Source organism: Aethina tumida, chromosome 5, assembly GCF_024364675.1.
Source record: "Aethina tumida isolate Nest 87 chromosome 5, icAetTumi1.1, whole genome shotgun sequence".
Classification (NCBI taxonomy): domain Eukaryota; kingdom Metazoa; phylum Arthropoda; class Insecta; order Coleoptera; family Nitidulidae; genus Aethina; species Aethina tumida.
In genome coordinates this window covers 24,876,541-24,893,346 of record NC_065439.1, presented here as the reverse complement: position 1 = coordinate 24,893,346, position 16,806 = coordinate 24,876,541, and the positions used below count along the sequence as shown (strand labels likewise).

Below are 16,806 nucleotides of genomic sequence, written 5' to 3'. Positions count from 1 at the left end.
TATTAGCATAATAAACTTTTTGATAAACAGAACATTAAACATAGTGTACGTTTCCGCGAAATTCGTCGTTATTTATTTTCAGTTAATTTAGAAAATGACAGACTGGCAACGAAGTGAGCGTTCTCCTGATGAGACAGGTAAATGAAATAATGGGCAAAATTAAATTACTTGCTCCGCGGTCGGCCGTAAGTCAAACATGAAATAAATTTATTTGAGCCAGCCTCTCCGACTTTTAATAAGCCTTCCTCACTGGACCATAAAACCAACCGTGCAGTTAATTTCAAACTAGTTAATAACATTCTTCGCGAGAGCATATATCCCCCTTACGATTCGCCGGCGAATAATTAATTGGCAAACATTTTTTTCTTCTGCATGGTTCGCGGAGTTTCTCCCACGTCACTCACGTGAAGAATATAATTTGTATGTATTGAATAAATTATTTGTACGCCAACATAAATTATGTGAGCGTACGCCATTAGGGTATCAAAAAATCTCGAGTTGCGAGAATTTAAAAAAGTGCAAGGATTAAAAGGATCACGGACGAAATTGGGTGCCCATTTTTATTTTTTGTTGAGCCACGTTCATCATCCGTCAGAGACGGCACAGTGGCGCGAATGAGTGGAACGGGCATGTACTCAAAGTGGAAATAAACAATGTTTGAACCATTGACTGGTCGTAATCATATTTGCCAGGCAAAGAACATGCTTTATAGTTCATTTTACGTTGGAAAAGGCTCTTTCCGCGCTGGTTGGTCCCTTTTAGCGCTCAAAGGTTAATGCGTGCCAAAGGAGGCATCCCATATGCTTCCACCGAGTTAAACACGTTAGTCACACTTCATCTGTAATATCCACAACTTTTTAGCCAGCCAGCCTGCCAACCCCTTTTTATCGAACAATAGTGATTGGCTATTAGACCTCTCAGCTCCTGCGAAAATTCCATTTGTAACTATTAGGTTACTGCGTTTTTAAACCTTGAAAATAAAATGCACATATCGCAGCTTGAACATTTATTAATCGAAGCCATTTGAATCAATATATTTTTGCCAATTTTTGTTTTGATTTTTTTCTAGTGTACGAAGTTATCAAAATGTTTGAAAACGTGATAATCATTTACTAAGTATGGTGGATGAAACAGACTTCCGTACTTCAGTTCATTCAACTTCTGTTGTCTCAGTTGTGCCAAGAGTGGGCGAACATTGTCATGAAGAAGAATTTACCACCTTCTATGAACAATGCCGGGTACATATGCTGCAATTTCTGGAAGATATCGTTGATTTGCTTAGAATAATTGTTCTATCTGAATTCAGGAAGCTGCAATGAACAACACCAACTACAGAGCCACCAAACAGGAAAGTACCCGAACTATGATTGATGATGAAAAATTGAGTAATCAGGACTTCAACTTCTTAAATAAAATACAATATTCACTGATAAACAAAGTGAATTGAAACACCAAGAAGATGGTGTATAAGATTATGATAAAATACAATTCAATTGAAATAACAATTAATATACAACCATATTATTTATGGATAGAATTTATATTTACTTAAATTTCAATGTACTTGATTTTTAACATTATTTTAATTGTTTGCATCATTTTCATCATTAATTTCAACAATACTTAGACTTTTTGTACTTTCAATTATTTCATTTTGTTCTAAAAAAACTACAACAGGCTTATGGTAACTAAGGTACGAAATGAAAATGTTTGATTCAAATTTATTTAAGTACCACGTAAAAGCGGCATCGATTGTCGTTTTATGTTTTGTAGTACTGAGTTTTCAATCATTGGACATATTTAAATAAATTTTTCACTAAATCCATTCAATTTCACTTATAAGATGTACACAGTACCATACGTCAAAGCGTGTATAGCTGCAGATATACTGGTATAAGGATGTCGGTGACGCGAACGTACGAAATTTCACCCATCCAAAAAGTGTCTAAGGCGCACAGCAAACTGCGCATTATATCTGCAGCTATACACGCTATGATGTATAGTACTGTGTATATCTTATAAGTGAAATTGAATGGATTTAGTGAAAAATTTATCTAAATATGTCCAATGATCGAAAACTCAGTACTACAAAACATAAAACGACAATCGATGCCGCTTTTATGTGGTACTTAGATAAATTTGAATCAAACATGTTCATTTCTTACTTTAGTTATCATAAGCCTATTGTATCCTTTTTAGAACAAAATGAAATAATTCAAAGTACAAAAAGTCTAAGTATTGTTGAAACTAATGATGACAATGATGCAAACAATTAAAATAATGTTCATCAAGTACATTGAAATTTTCACTTCTATCGACCTCTATAACTGCCAACTTTAATTTTTTTTTTCTGTTTAAACGAGAAATTCCGATTATCTAATTATAGCTAAACTGGTCATATGAACTGCTTAGGTTCTCGGAGGAACTGCTATATTTTGTATATTAATCAATCATTGCATGAAAAAGTTTGTTTTAGTTTATGCATCCATAAAAAGACAAATATAGACATTGAAATTGACTTGCATCTGTTAAGAAACAGCAACATCAAATCCGGTCAAACAGCTTTCCTAATGTAAATCAAGTACATGACAATAAACTATTTATATTTAAAAGTAAACAACTTTATCTGATGTCGTCTCTTGTAAGTATGTCCTTTTAGATTCCTGCTTCGCTGCCACACAACGGCGTAACATAAACGGCGTGCACACTATTCACTGTCGCTCTTACTCCACGCCGCGGTGTGCGTAAAATTTAATGTTTCGTCGGTGAACTCGACCTTGACACGACCATCGTGCCAAAAGCCTCTGGCACGCGATTTTTATATCCGTTCCGTCGCCCGTAAGCCACGCAGTCCATCTTAAATTCCACGACGTGAGATGCTGCAGATTAAGATGGCATCTTTGTTGATGCCATCATTAAAAAATTGCAAAATTGCAAGGTGATATCTGGCTATTTAATCGGAAGTTTTATGATGCATTCACATTAATAAGACAACAATTTTTCATGGTTCAGGTTCAGGGTGAAGTGGGTCATAAAGCACGAACGGATAACCTTCTATAAAATCCGTAAAATTTTTAATCTTATAATAGAATTACCCAGTTATTAACGAAATGTGTAAATAATGAAAAAAGGGCAGAAAAATATAAAAATGATTTTATAAAATTAATGAACATTCGGATGTAATTTATATTTTAGCTAACCATGACAGTTTTTTAATTAATTTCGTGCTCTGTCGTTGGCATAATATAACAGTTAAAGCTAACCCATTTTTCCCTTGATATCTGCTGTAAACAATATTAAATTAAAAAGGCCACATTTGTATTGCTAAGCTTGAGTAATTTCCAGATATAATCTGCAATGAGGGGCACCTTTATCTTCACCCATTCCGGCGGCAAAATTCTCAAAAGTGTATCATTAAGTTGTGAAAAGGAACTATTAATCTAAAATTCATCTTTTATCGCAAGTAATTTAAAATGATTCTAAAGTAGGGGAAGGAGATTCAATGTAATTTTGTTAATTGATGAAAAGTAATCCTCTTGAATAACGTTATGTGATTTGGTTTTATTTATTGTATAGAATTAGAATATCAATAACGTACAACTTAAAAGGACCATTTCACTGAGATACTGTGATCATTTACAAACCTTTAATAACTCTGGTTTACAAAGTGATCAAATTGCGATCAAGACGTTTGATAGTCAAGTCTTACGTAGAAATAAATGGTGCCAAAACTTAAGAAAGCACAACTCTTGAATCCAAAGATGTTTGGGTACGATAAAACATTGCCACATATATTGAAATATAACAACAGAAATATCTAAGAAAAGACCATAAAATATCAACATGACATGGAATAGTAGTTTTAAATTGAAGTACCCAAGTTTTAATGCCTGATAAGAATACAAATTAGCCTTAGATAACTTTCAATAAATCATATAGATCTTATCATTCACGTTCGTGAATGATGAATGTAACCAAATTATGAGTGTTATATATAAAAAACAACATTTATTAACAAAAGAAGGACGAGCATGTCGGTGACGTGAACCCAAAAGATTTTCCCCTACCAAAAAGTGCCCAACGTGGCTAAAGAAGTTTTCACTTCAAAAAGATGGAAAGAAACTTCGTTCTACTATGAATATGAAATTAATACCAAAGAATAGTTTTTTTGTGAAGATGAGCAGCCACGTTTGTACGTAGTTTAGCTGCATTTAGATAACTGGTATCACTTTAGGTGTATTTAGATAGTTGGTACTTCTACCACATTATTATAAATATATTGATTGATTTATGGTATGGTCACGTTTTTCTTTATCAGTTTAGCATCAGTTTTCAAAACAAGAAAAAATGGCTTGATTTTCCCGCAGGCGTAAAATTAATATCAAAAAGAGTATTTGAGGCGTGTTGTTCAATTGACAGAAACCCGTTGAAACGGGCCTAATCCCACCGCTCCAAATTCCGAGATTCCGGTCAGTAGTTCAGCGGTGGCGAACCGAAACAGATTTTTGGTTGGGCCCGGGGCCCGGAGGCGTCGAGGCACACCGTGTTGCGACAGCAGGCGGCAGCCGGATGAGCGTCGTCGACCACTCATTCATGTCGTGGCGCTAAGCGCCCGTTAAGCGTCTAAACGGCTCTCGCCCGCTCTCTTAACTCACCCATATCGGTTAAATCCTCGACGCCCCGCTCGGTCTCACCGTTTGTAATTGCATCGAAAATTGCATGCGACCGGGACTTATGAATAAAGGCTGGTTTTTGCCTGTTTGGATGGCGGGGGATTTTTGCGGTTCGCACACTACAAGTTGCAGTGCTTGTTTATTAATTCCGCACGGGGATTACGTGCAACACGGTGGATGCAGTTTTATCACGTTTATACCGTTTCAACATTTTGTGGATCTTTATTATGACTAGTTAGCGGCTTTGGTTTGTCTTCGGCGCCTCAAGATCTAATAATACTTTGAACGTTATTCAAAGTACGGGTAATTCCGGTTTCCAATTCTGAATTTCAACAACCGGAACACACTTAATCACAACCGATAAATCCCCGAAACGAAATTAACAAACAAATGTCTATGGTCGAAGGAATAATATATACGACACCGACTAGTTACAGTTAACAGCGAATTAGTAATAAACATCGTGGAACAATTGGAGCATTACCCGCTGAGTAAATACATAGTTTCGTGCAACTACAAATTATTACAAATGAAAAAATATCAAATCGTTACAGCCATGGTAAATACAGTAATTTGTAATAATTTCATGCTGTAACAAGGAAATGCCAACAATTTTCATACGTAATTTAATATTTTATTTTATCAAATCACTATTATGTAATAACAGGCATTAAGATTGTTTCTTGTGTGTCTGCACATTTCATATTGTTGAAATATTCTTTTTGATGTAAACAGTCATGGCAAACTTCCATTTTTCTATTTATTAATTCATCTTCAATTTTTGTCCTTCCCGTTTTATTGACCATTTATTCAAGACTTTTTGGTAGGGGAATATCTTATGGGTTCGCGTCACCAACATACTCGTCCTTCTATTGTTAATAAATTCAGACAAAAGAAAAGTTGTTGATTTGGATGGTAACCTAGGTTACTAGACCAACAAACTATGTATCTGCCGGCGTTTCAAGAGGTAACCGAAAACTAGACCTTAAGAATAAAATCCCGGAACTAAAGGGTGAGTTACAAGTGTACATTTGACAGCATTTTGAAATAAGGTAAAATTTTACTAATGCAATGGTTTCGTTAAAGGGCTCCATCTAAGCCGGAAATGAGTTTGACACTAATATCTATTACTGAAAGTAGAGAGTTCATAGAGGAGAATGCCGTCTGAAAGAAATCTCTATACAGATATATTCGAAATATTCAGGATCATCTTTATTTCTGATGTACTTTCAAGGAAAAAATCACCATCTCTACCATCTGTTATCAACGCGTTCAATTTCGTTGAAAAGTAAGGGATCTGATACATGGTATATATACCAAAGTTTAAAAGGTAAATTTCCCAAATAATCGTTCAAGAACAGTATTAAAATCATGTGACCGGTTGTACATATTTTGGTTCCAATTACAATCGAAGGAGGGATGTTTATTAAGCAAAAGTAAAACATACTTGTTTTTTTATACCATCAACAAAAGAGTGTAAACTGAAAATTAGCCTTTCCTAATAAATAATAATAGATTTAATGTATTTTTAGAAGTGTAAATCTATTATTATTTGATAAGAAAGGCTAATTTTCAGTTTACACACTTTTGTTGACGATATAAAAGACATGTATGTATTACTTTTGCCTAATAAACATCCCTCCTTCGATTGTAATTGGAACCAAAATATGTACAACCAGTCACTTGATTTCAATAGTGATCTTGAACGATTATTTGGGAAATTTACCTTGTAAACTAACCCCCCACGATATTTGGTATATATATATATATATATATATATATATATATATATATACATATTGAGCGCGTTGGTAACAGATGGTAAGAAAATTGAGCACTGATATTTTCCTTGAAAATACATCAGAAATAAAGATGATTCTGAAAATTTCGAATATTTCTATATAGAGATTCTTTTCAGACGACATTCTTCTCTATGAACCCTCCACTTTCGAAACAGTATTAGCGTCAAACTCATTTCTGGCGTAGTTGGAGCCCTTTAACGAAACCACTGCATTAATAAAATTTTACCTGATTTCAAAATGCTCTCAAATGTACACTTGTAACTCACCCTCTAGTTCCAGGATTTTATTCTTAAGGTCTACTTTTTGGATACCTCTTGAAACACCGACAGACACATAATTTGTTGGCCTAGTAACCGAAGATACCAGCCAAATCAACAACTTTTTTCTTTTGTCTGAATTTATTAACAAAAGAAGGACGAGCATGTTGGTGACGCGAACCCATAAGATAAGATTTTCCCCTACCAAAAAGTGCCCAACGCGGCTAAAGAAGTTTTCACAATAAAAATATTTAAATTTTTCAAAATTTCTCACTAAGTGAACCTCTTAAAATCGTAAATCTTTTTCACTATACCAAATATTCCCAATACTTACCTATGCAGCCAACGTACATCTCCTGAAAGGTAAACAGAACAAAACGTCAGTATATATATTTTTATAAAAAACATTTTTTCTATTATTTTGACATAAATCAAAAAAAAAACTACGGCTCATTCATGCGAAATTTATAAAAACCTTATAAACATATTCAGCAATTTTTAACACCACCATAATTCTTATCTATGTTAAAAAACATCCCTCTTTCGATTGTAATTGGTACTAAAATATATACAACCGGTCACGTGATTTCAATACTGATCTTGAAGGATTATTTGGGAAATTTATCTTCTAAACTTACCCCCCACGATATATATACAAGACAAGACATTGTCACCAAAATAATACTAAGTATCTCAAAATATCTAAGGGAAGTTCTAATGCCTCATGAGAACAAAAATTAGCCTCATCAGATAACCTTCAGTAAAATATTTGGATCTATCCAAATGATGAGTATTCAGGAAATTAATGGAGAACTTAAACTCTAACGCCTGATGAAAATAAAAATTAGCCTCACATAACCTTAAATAAATCATTTGCATTTTATCACACGCTGATGAATGATGAACGAACCAAATGATGAGTATTTAGGAAATTAATGGAGAATTTAAATGGCACAATGTACGCGAACGTGCAATTACAAATAATAATAATTAATGAAGTACGTCAGTCAAATTAACCAATGCACAAACATGCATTGTAAACGTGAACCGAACCACGACAACACAATCCGAGAATCCGGGTGCCAGAACACCAAAACGCGGATCCACACCGTCAATCGGTCGGATAACGGTTACGGGTAAAAGCGTGCCGTTCAAGTGAGCAAATCATAAGGATCGTCGGAGCTGAAGGATCGAAATGCGAGAGCGGGCGGGCGGGCGGCACCCGTGTCGGCCGGGACATTAGACACGTAGCGGTGCGTGGCACCGGAATCGGATCTCCGCCCGCCGGTATTTGTCAACACTTGCCGACGACCACCGGCGGCAGCCAGATATACAACGTCGGGCACGGGACGGAGGATCGGTGAATGAATGCGGTCCTTATCGTCCTTTTTTGCCAACCCGAAAATCCCGGCACGCCCGGCTCGAACGCGACCGGCGGGAGTGCCGCCATAAAACGTCCAGTGGCGTATCAGCATCTTCAGCTATTTCAGTTATTGGGCTATTTGTTGAGCTAGATGAAGGTGTATCCACATCATCTGTCTAATTTAAGATGTATTAAAGAACATAAATCAAATCTTGGATTTCACACTATGTAATTAATGACATTTGAAGGACAAAAGATGACTAATGTCACTGCATTGTTACGTGTTTCAATGGCGTTGTAGCTTTCAAATTGAGTCCTTGTTTCCACATCAGGTGGAGTGAACAGGGCTAAGCCCAAAATGAAGCCACAAAACAATGGTGTTTGAACAGGCCGAAACGGTTGGGAGCACGCCCCTGGGTCCCGTAGGCGGCATGCCCCGGTGTTGACTTTCGAGGCGACGGCGGCTGCGGCCGCACCGACAACAGGCAGGCTGGCGGCAGCCGAGGGCCGCTTTGGCGGCCGGAGAGCGTGCGACTGGCGAAAATGCCAGGATAACGGTGCAATCCCCTAGGTCAACGATCACACTCCTGACCCTTAAACCCCAACCCGACTTTGTACTCCACTCCATTCGCTGACCTTATTTCCCGTCGGTCCCGGCCCCGCTTCCTTATTCACCGATATCACACCATCACACCGCCACCGCCTCCAACCTACCCATTTCACTGTCAAGGACATGCACAACCGGCCCCGATGGGGGTCTCAAGGTCGATGCACCGACGGCATACACATGTAACTTTGCATCAACCGCTTCCTTGACTTAAGACAGTCTACGAATGTTGCATGTACGTGTTTTGTCTTTTACCTAATTACCTGGTGTATTAAGGAAACGTATTTTGAAACACTATAACTAAAAAAAACATCAACTGTTCATCGAAACTAACTTTCAATAGAAAATTGCACCTCTTACAAAATGTTATTAACAAATTATGATTATAGTCATTATAAACATGTAAAGAGTAAATATTAAATTAATCATTTTAAAGATCAAAGAGAAAATTAAGTGTGATTTTAATAACAGGGAACAAATCTACTGAAAATTGCAAAATTTTATTACAATAAATAATGTACAAATTGGAGAAAATTTATTGAACATTCGAATCATAATAATAATTACTTCCATTATTAAAGAAGTGGAAATATAGAAAATTACACATGCTGCAACTCAGAGAGTTAATGATGTTATGTCAATAATTACACCATGTTCGATAGTTAATTATTTTCGTAACTAATTGGGAAAACCAATTTCGAGGCAATTATTTAAATTTTAACAATTTAATTTAACATTATAAAACAATAGCCGTACATATAGACAGGATTAAATTAAACTTCAGCTTAATGTTCGTATAACAAAGGGCTTTTGATGTTGTCAAAAATAGAAGATGCAGTTTAGGAATCAATAACAGCATCTGGAGGAGTGGGAAGTAAAAGGACCTAGTTTAGATGGTAAAGTAATTATTACTGAATTAATTTAACCTTAATTTTGCTTTAAGGCATGTATGTTCAACGTCAATGAGTACAAATATTTTTAACCAACTAAATATTATATATTATAGAAAAATAAAAGATTATTTTATGAAAAATAAAACATATTTTAGGAATCAATTTGTAGGAATAAAAAGTAAAATGGTCCAACCTAAGTAATTAACTACCATATTTTATAAAAAACAGAATTGGAGACTAAGAATAAATAATAGTAATTGAAGGATTCAAAATTCTTTATTTCAAAGTAGAAATATCACTATTGAATGAATTTAGCCCCAAATCAAAATTATTTAAAATATTACTGCATTTCCAGAAATTAAATAAGTTTCAGAAAATATCTTGAAGTAATTAACCACTAACACAAAAGGCTTTTATCTTTTGAAAACTAAGATATACAGTTTAGGAATTAATAATAGCATTAGAGAGACTAAAAAGCAAAATAATCTAGTCGAAGCAGCGAAGTAGTTATTACAAAATCAATTTAATTTTGCTTCAGGGCTGTATGTTCTACATTACATATGAAGATAATTTCTAATACACAATACATAACTTAAAAGATCAATGAAGTTTAAAATAACTAATCCTCAGACGAATATTACAATATCGATTTTCTGAAAAAATAAAAACACATTGTAGGAATAGATAATAGTATTTGAAAGAATAAAAGTAAAAAGACAATCCACGTAACCAGACACTAAGGATTCTTGATTTCACCACTAACTTAATTAAACTTCAGTTTTATTTTCATATCAAAATAATTTATATTATCACAAACTTTCAGGAAATTAAAGTTTTAAAAAGAGAATAAGAGGTAGAATGGTCTAATCTAAGTGATTAAGTATTTATTTCTTGTAAAAAATAGAACGACAGTTTAGATATCAATATTATCAAATGAAGGATCAACAATTCTTGATTTAAAATTAGATTTATCACCACCGAATCAATTTAATTTTAGATTGCTTCAAGTTCTTTTTCATATCAAAATAATTTATATTGCTACAAGCTTTCAAGAAATTATGAAGTTTTGGGAAGAGAATAAGAGGTAGAATGGTCTAATCTAAGTGATTAAGTATTTATTTCTTGTAAAAAATAGAATCACAGTTTAGATATTAATAATATAATTTGAAGGATCAACAATTCTCGATTTAAAATTAGATTTATCACCACTGAATCAATTTAATTTCAGTTTTGCTTTAAGTTCTTTTTCATATCAAAATAATTTATATTGCTACAAGCTTTCAAGAAATTATGAAGTTTTGGGAAGAAAATAAGAGGTAGATTGGTATAATTTAAGAGATTAAGAAGATATTTCTTGTAAAAAATAGAACAACAGTTTAGATATCAATAATATCATTTGAAGGATCAACAATTCTTGATTTAAAATTAAATTAATCACCACTGAATCAATTTAATTTCAGTTTTGCTTCAAGTCCTTTTTCATATCAAAATAATTTATATTGCTACAAGCTTTCAAGAAATTATCAAGTTTTGGGAAGAAAATAAGAGGTAGAATGGTCTAATCTAAGTGATTAAGTAGTTATTTCTTGTAAAAAATAGAGCAACAGTTTTAGATATTAATAATAATCATTTGAAGGATATACAATTCTTAAATTTAAATTAGATTGATCACCACGAAATCAATTTAATTTTAATTTTACTTCATAATTTATATTATGCTACTACAAACTTTCAGGAAATGAAGGAAGTTTTGAGAAGATAGAGATAGAATGGTCTAATCTACTAAGCAGTTATTTATTCTAAAAAATCATTGGAAGAATCAACAATTCTTGATTTAGATTTATCATCACCACTGAATGAATTTAGTTTCAGTTTTACTTCAAGTACTTTTTCACATAAAAATAATTATACTTCAGAAAGTTCTCAAGTTTTGGGAAGAGAATAAAATAAAGTGGTCTAGTGTAAGTGAATAAGTAGTTATTTTTTGTAAAAAAACAGTCTAGAAATCAAAAATACTATTTGAAGAACCAATAATTCTTGATTTCGAAGTAGATTTATCACCACTAAATCAATATAATTTCAATTTTCCTTCAACTCCATTTTCATACGAAAATAATTGCCATTAACACAGGCTTCAAGGAAAATAATAAGCTTTGAGCAAAGTATCTTGAAGTAATTAACTAACCACCAACACAAAAGGCTTTTAATCTTGTGAAAAATATAATATACAGTTTAGGAATCAATATTAATATAACAAGAGCAAACAAAAGAATTTGTGTAAGTGGCATAGTAGTTACCACAAAATCTTTGACGTCAAAGTTGACTTTCCTATATTAATTTTGCTCCTATTTGTACTTTTTCGTATCAAGATTATTTCCTGAACGTTACCACAGGCTTTCAGGTGAACGATAAGCTTTGTGGAAAATATCTTGAAGTAATTAACTAATCACTAACACTAATGCGTCTTGTGGTTTTAATCTAAAATGCATGCAATTTTCTTAAAGATTCAATTTATTTCGATAATGTTACGACAGGAACATTCTATGATAAAACCTCAAATATGATATTAAAATTATGCAAGACATTTTGTTTGTAACATGTTGAGATTTAATAAAACGATAAGATGTTATAACCGATTTGCGTCTCTCCTTACTCGGCAAGTCAAAAATGTCTTGCTCAAAATGATTTAGAAAGACAAGTGCATGAAACATCCATGAATAAATTAGAAACGCACGATAATGACTAATCTCAACGATCGCACATTTGTCGGGAAAGCCGCATTTCGAAGTGGGCACGCAGCCCGGGCCGGATTTGCATAACGTCAAAGCGTTTTGGGCCAATGCCTCCCGCCCGAAGACGGAAGTGGTGCTGGTGATTGAGGCCTGTCTGTCGACTCCGGCCGTCGGCGGCGCGTCCCGGAGCAAGAGAGAGCGCACGCGGCGGCGGCGGCTCCGCCAGTCGGATCGATGGCTGCCCCCCGCGCCGCCCGACGTTGTCAGATGGGGGCGCATTCCGCCGCGACGCTCGCCCGTCGCCGGTCGGGGGTCGGAGCGCGGCAACCTCGCACCGCAAACATTGATTCTTTTCATTATAAATAGTACGCAAAAAATGCGTTCCTATATATCATCGCTCCCCCAGACGTGCTTTGTGGTCCGGAAATTTCATTTTATAACTTTTATAACGACCGCGTCCAGGGCCTAGATGCTTAACAATTTCATTTCCCAAGCACAATCACACACGCCCGCACACACGCTCACTTCAAAAACTCTCGGCCGTTGGCGGCTGTCACGCCGAGGAATTTTTTAATGACGGACCCCGGCGCTAATTAAATTTTTTACATGTTTACTTTATGTAAATAATGTTTAATCTTTCGCTGACGATCATATTTTATCCCGGCGAATTCTTTGCCTGCCTCCCAACAAAGTTATTTATTGCGCCGGCCGCAGTTTTTCCGGCCGTCATCAAAAAATAATCACTCTAAATTGTTTTATAATTTGTATTTTTGTTACAGATCACCGTCGTTGGAGAAGTAGCAAATAATCAATTTATTCCAGCAACATTATCATGGCATCTGTAACAAGTACATAAAATCTATCTGAACTATTTCCCCCTTGTGTACGAAAACTTGCACGTGCACGAATTTTATCGATATCGCAGTTATCTGGGGAATACAGGGAGATAAAAACATTTCTCGGCAAGATCATTTCTTCCATTTTTATGTTCATTTTGGCCAATCATGTGGAAACGAATATACAAAGAAATCCCTTAGATAATGTTTATTACAATTGCATTATTTGTCAAAGTCCACAAAAATACCAGAAAATATTTATCAAGTATAATAAAAAAGTCACTCAAAGAAACATTCAAAATAATGCTTTTCTTAAGTATGCTATTTAAACAATTTTTATAATAAGCAAGAAAGAACAAGTAAAGGACAATTTTCAGAATATGTCCTTAGCAGGATAATAAATAAGGAAACTAATTCCTTCCACTTTTCTGCTCATTTTATTTGAGCATATAAAATTATTGTAGTAAGAAATCCCTTAGACAATATTTTACAATAATATTATTTAATTAGATTCAGAAAATTACCAGATTATATACCAGAAAAAAAGCATTTAAATAAGGAACCTTAAATATGTCATTATTTAAAACAAAAAAGGTTAACTAAAAATTAATTTTCATTATATATTCTTTTATATATGTGACATTTGAAGGATGTATTAAAATCAATAATATTTTTTAATTTTAATTTAATTTATTTTATATTTACATTTAAAATAAAGTTTTTCTAAATATAATATATACAAAAAATTGTAAAATGATCAAACAATTTAACAATAATGGGAATATCGTTTTATCATTTTTCTATTATATTTACTCAGCCATATAAAAATGAATACAGTAAGGATTTCCTTAGATAATATTTCACAATAATATTATTTATTAAGGTCCATAAAAGTATCAGAACATATTTGAGAAGTATAAGAAAAAAGCTTTTAAAGAAAGGAATAATTTTCTTAAGTAAGCTATTTGAAAAATTTTTAAAACAAAAAAGGAATGTTAACTAAAAATTAATCTTTATTATATGCCCTTTTATATATGTGACATTTGAAGGATTTATTAAAATCAATAATTTTTTTAATTTAAAGTTAATTTATTTTATATTTACATTTAAAATTAAGCTTTTCCTAAATATAATATTTAAAAAAAAATGTAAAATGATCAAACAATTTAACAATAAAAGGAAAATAGTTTTATCCATTTTTCTTTTCTGTTTACTTAGCCATACAGTAAGAAATTCCTTAGATAATATTTCATAATAATATTATTTATTAAGGTCCACAAAAGTAACAGAACATATTTGAGAAGTACGACAAAAAAGCTTTTAAAGAAAGGTATAATTTTCTTAAGTATGCTATTTGAAGAATTTTTAAAACAAAAAAGGAAGGTTAACTAAAAATTAATTTTTATTATATGTCCTTTTATATATGTGACATTTGAAGGATGTATTAAAATCAATAAATTTTTTAATTTTAAATTAAAAAAGTTTGTAAAATTATCAAATATAATTGTGGGAAAATAATTTCTTCCATTTTTCTGTCCTTTTTAGTCAGCCATAAAAAATGAATATACTATGAAATCCCTTAGATAATATTTCACAATAGTTTAATTTATTAAAGTTCAGAAAAGTACCACAACATATTTGAGAAATATAAGACAAAAAGCATTTAAAAAGAGGAATAATAAAAAGGAATTATAACTAAAAATTAATTTCAAAATATGTCCTTTTAAATATATGTGACATTTAAAGAATTTATTAAAATCAATAAATTTATTAATATTAAATAAATTTATTTTATACCTACATTCAAAATGAAGCTTTTCCTAAATTTCACACATAAAAAGGTTTGTGAAATGATCAAACAATTTAACAATAATGGGAAAATTGTATCTGCCATTTTTGTGTTCATTTTGTTCAGACAAATATAAACGAATATACTAAGAAATCCCTCAAATAATGTTTTCACAATAGTATTATTTCCAGCTCAGAAAAGTAGCTTATACATGAAGAAGTATTAAAATGTAAAATGTATAAGATGTAAGAGAATTGAGTCAACTTCAAAATCTTAAAATTGTGTACCTTGTAATAACATTAACAATAATAAATTAAAGTTTTCAAATCATTGTTACCAGTAATTTCCCTTTTAAATCTAGCTAAAGCTTTCTGATTAAATGTAAAAATAGAAGCCAAAGGGTCTCTTTAGTTTCTCTCCATTTTTGATTATGTAAACTGTTTAAGACTCAGTTTACGATATAAAAATTAAAACCAGTTTCTTCTTTGTTGTAATATACTTTGGAGAAATAATAATTTGTATTTTTATAGCAATTAAAATGATGATTAAATATAATTGATACAAATGGTACATGTACATTGTAAAACTAAAACTTAATCATAATAATTTAGTTGATTTTCATTATCCTTAATTATTCTTTCATATTATTCCCTCTGCATTTGAACAGAACGTGGAAATAAAGTTGGATCAATACTCAACATTAAAGTTATAGGTTTAACATTTTAACTATTATTAGTAACATGTATAAAATTTTAATGCAGCTAATAACAGAGAAAACTGGCTCAACAGCATTACTTTACAAATATGTACTAATAAGTTAAACAAATGTTAATAATTACGGTATATAGGAAGTTAAGTTGAAAGTAATCATTGTGTTATTACATAAATTTCTCAAATAGAAAGTTAACCGTGCTAATATTTATTTAGACATTTAGATCTTGTATATTGTGTTAGTTGTTAAGTGCCCCAGGCAAACACCTCTTTATTGAAAACTTTAAACAGATCCCGATTTTTCATCGCCATTATATAAGCAGCGAATAATCTTGTAAAACTGTAAAAGGAAAGAGTGATCACCCGGCCCATTAAAATTACCACACGTTCGCCTCAAACGGTCGCCGGTACCTCCGGGGTCCCCATAAAATATCATAACATCATGGGCAAAAAGATCTCCGGAGTGGTGAGCGTGATTAACGGCACACAGATACATAATACGGAACAGTTGTCGAACAAGCTTGTGGGGAGGCCGCGCGTCGGAAAATCCGTAGAAATAAAGGAAAACGCAAGATTCCCCGGATCCTTGGGGGCAAGAAGTGTCAAACGCCCAAGGACCGGCACAGCGAGCGGCGTCGTCGGCGGCGGCGGGCGTCGTGTATGTGCGTCGTCGGTGGCGGCGCACGCCACTCTGGGGTAGGACCGTCCCCCGGCCTCGCGCACACCCGCCGTCCCCGACGAGCGGCGGTTCTCCGGCGGGCCGGCAACGGGGGCCCCCAAACCAGGACCGGAATCGGGTGTCGGTCGGACGGGACGGTTTTTCTGATTTAATCGGCTCACTCAATTTGGTTCGGTCGTCTTGTCAATCGTTTGGCAGTTTAGGGGCAGTAAATTAGTTTAATATATTAGATATTACTTATATAATTTTTATTAATAAAAAATATCTCTAAACAGGTGGTTAAAATTTGGCAGGAGGAAAATACAGCCGCTGAAATTTTAATTTATATTTAAATACAGTGTGGCAGATTTTGGAGAATTCTCCACTTTTCTTGTCCCATTTTTTACGCCATAGAATATTTTTTAAAGCAATTTCATATACATATTTTAACAATTTAGAAAAAAGTTATCCTAATCCAATTGATA

The 16,806-nt window shown here is 33.3% G+C and overlaps 2 protein-coding genes across 2 annotated transcripts in view; both read right to left on the bottom strand.

Moving 5' to 3' along the window:
* The window catches only part of LOC109603480 (TOX high mobility group box family member 4-A), a 152,976-nt gene extending 145,886 nt beyond the window's left edge, over positions 1-7,090 (bottom strand). The window contains exon 1 of the mRNA XM_049968277.1: positions 7,067-7,090. The gene's annotated coding sequence lies outside the window, so the exon portion shown is untranslated. The remainder of the gene's footprint in view (positions 1-7,066) is intronic.
* The window catches only part of LOC109605805 (FAD synthase), a 199,285-nt gene that overhangs the window by 21,436 nt on the left and 161,043 nt on the right, over positions 1-16,806 (bottom strand). The window lies entirely within an intron of this gene.